A 3,285-nucleotide genomic window follows, 5' to 3' on the forward strand; every position below is an offset into this window, starting at 1 on the left:
TATGAGTCTGGAAGGAGAGTTTGCAGTCTAGCCAGACACCTAGGTACTTATAGATGTCCACATATTCAAGGTCGGAACCATCCAGGGTGGTGATGCTAGTCGGGCAGGCGGGTGCAGTCAGCGATCGGTTGAAAAGCATGCATTTGGTTTTACTAGCGTTTAAGAGCAGTTGGAGGCCACGGAATGAGTGTTGTATGGCATTGAAGCTCGTTTGGAGGTTAGATAGCACAGTGTCCAATGACGGGCCGAAAGTATATAGAATGGTGACGTCTGCGTAGAGGTGGATCAGGGAATCGCCCGCAGCAAGAGCAACATCATTGATATATACAGAGAAAAGAGTCGGCCCGAGAATTGAACCCTGTGGCACCCCCATAGAGACTGCCAGAGGACCGGACAGCATGCCCTCCGATTTGACACACTGAACTCTGTCTGGAAAGTAATTGGTGAACCAGGCAAGGCAATCATCCGAGAAACCGAGGCTACTGAGTCTGCCGATAAGAATATGGTGATTGACAGAGTCGAAAGCCTTGGCAAGGTCGATGAAAACGGCTGCACAGTACTGTCTTTTATCGATGGCGGTTATGATATCGTTTAGTACCTTGAGTGTGGCTGAGGTGCACCCGTGACCGGCTCGGAAACCAGATTGCACAGCGGAGAAGGTACGGTGGGATTCGAGATGGTCAGTGACCTGTTTGTTGACTTGGCTTTCGAAGACCTTAGATAGGCAGGGCAGGATGGATATAGGTCTGTAACAGTTTGGGTCCAGGGTGTCTCCCCCTTTGAAGAGGGGGATGACTGCGGCAGCTTTCCAATCCTTGGGGATCTCAGACGATATGAAAGAGAAGTTGAACAGGCTGGTAATAGGGGTTGCAACAATGGCGGCGGAAAGTTTCAGAAATAGAGGGTCCAGATTGTCAAGCCCAGCTGATTTGTACGGGTCCAGGTTTTGCAGCTCTTTCAGAACATCTGCTATCTGGATTTGGGTAAAGGAGAACCTGGAGAGGCTTGGGCGAGGAGCTGCGGGGGGGGGCGGTTGTAAATGAGAACTTGTTCTCAACTGGCCTACCTGGTTAAATAAAGGTGATCTGGTCTACCTGGTTAAATAAAGGTGATCTGGTCTACCTGGTTAAATAAAGGTGATCTGGTCTACCTGGTTAAATAAAGGTGATCTGGTCTACCTGGTTAAATAAAGGTGATCTGGTCTACCTGGTTAAATAAAGGTGATCTGGCCTACCTGGTTAAATAAAGGTGATCTGGTCTACCTGGTTAAATAAATGTGATCTGGTCTACCTGGTTAAATAAAGGTGATCTGGCCTACCTGGTTAAATAAAGGTGATCTGGCCTACCTGGTTAAATAAAGGTGATCTGGCCTACCTGGTTAAATAAAGGTGATCTGGTCTACCTGGTTAGCTAAAGGTGATCTGGTCTACCTGGTTAAATAAAGGTGATCTGACCTACCTGGTTAAATAAAGGTGATCTGGCCTACCTGGTTAAATAAAGGTGATATTAAATAACAAATTAAATTAAACACATAGGCACAGACACATGCCTACAAACACATGATAACATACACACACAGACGTACAAATGGATTTTGCGTTGTAGATATGTGGTCGTGGAGAATGGGCTCTGAAGGCACACACTTAGTGTGTCGTGAATTCTGCAATGAACGTATTGTAATATTTTTACAATTGTATAACTGCCTTAATTTTTTTATTATTATTATTATTATTTTTATGGATGGGGATCCATAATAAATCAATAAAGTATGGTAGTAGGTGCCAGGTGCACCGGTTTGAGTGTGTCAAGAAAGGCAACAGCGCTGTGTTTTTCAAACTCAACAGTTTCTCATGTGTGTACCCAGAACATCCAGCCAACTTGACACAACTGTGGGAAGAATTGGATTCAACACGGGTCAGCATCCCTGTGGGAACGCGACACCTTGTAGAGTCCATGCCCCCCGACAAATTGAGTCTGTTCTGAGGGAGAAAGGGGAGAGCAAGACAATATTAGGAAGGTGTTCCTAATGTTTTGTGGATTCAGTGTATATACCTGCTAACAGTCACTTTTCAGCGCTGTTGACATGTATATATTACCATGAGTATATTACCATCAGTATTTATGTTTACATGTATATATTACCATGAGTATATTAGCATCAGTATGTATGTTGACATGTATATATTACCATGAGTATATTAGCATCAGTATGTATGTTGACATGTATATATTACCATGAGTATATTAGCATCAGTATGTATGTTGACATGTATATATTACCATGAGTATATTAGCATCAGTATGTATGTTGACATGTATATATTACCATGAGTATATTAGCATCAGTATGTATGTTGACATGTATATATTACCATGAGTATATTAGCATCAGTATGTATGTTGACATGTATATATTACCATGAGTATATTAGCATCAGTATGTATGTTGACATGTATATATTACCATGAGTATATTAGCATCAGTGTTTTCATACATTCTTGCTACCAGTCACTATTCAGCCCTGTTTGACTGACGATTGGCTGAGTTAAATTGATGATGAAAAGGGGGCTTGTTTTTGTTGGACTTCAGTGCGGCTTTTGACATTATGGATCACAGTCTGCGGCTGGAAAAACGTGTGTTTTATGGCTATGTGTACCTTCCTATCACACCTACACACACACACACACACACACACACAGTCTGCTGCTGGAAAAACGTGTGTTTTATGGCTATGTGTACCTTCCTATCACACACACACACACACACACAGTATGCTGCTGGAAAAACGTGTGTTTTATGGCTATGTGTACCTTCCTATCACACACACACACACACACACACACACACACACACACACACACACACACACACACACACACACACACACACAGTATGCTGCTGTCATTCTGCCTACTATTATAATGATTTATAAAGGAGCTATGGCTGTCATTTCTATGGTCATCTATCTGGACAATGATAACAGTTCTGAGTTAAACAACAGTATTTTAGTTCTGGGTTAAACAACAGTATTTTAGCTGGGTTAAAACAACAGTATTTTAGCTGGTTTAAAACAACAGTATTTTAGTTCTGGGTTAAAAACAACAGTATTTTAGTTCTGGGTTAAAAACAACAGTATTTTAGTTCTGGGTTAAAAACAACAGTATTTTAGTTCTGGGTTAAAAACAACAGTATTTTAGTTCTGGGTTAAACAACAGTATTTTAGTTCTGGGTTAAAAACAACAGTATTTTAGTTCTGGGTTAAAAACAACAGTATTTTAGTTCTG

The sequence above is a fragment of the Oncorhynchus nerka genome, unplaced genomic scaffold (assembly GCF_034236695.1).
Source record: "Oncorhynchus nerka isolate Pitt River unplaced genomic scaffold, Oner_Uvic_2.0 unplaced_scaffold_859, whole genome shotgun sequence".
Lineage (NCBI taxonomy): Eukaryota > Metazoa > Chordata > Actinopteri > Salmoniformes > Salmonidae > Oncorhynchus > Oncorhynchus nerka.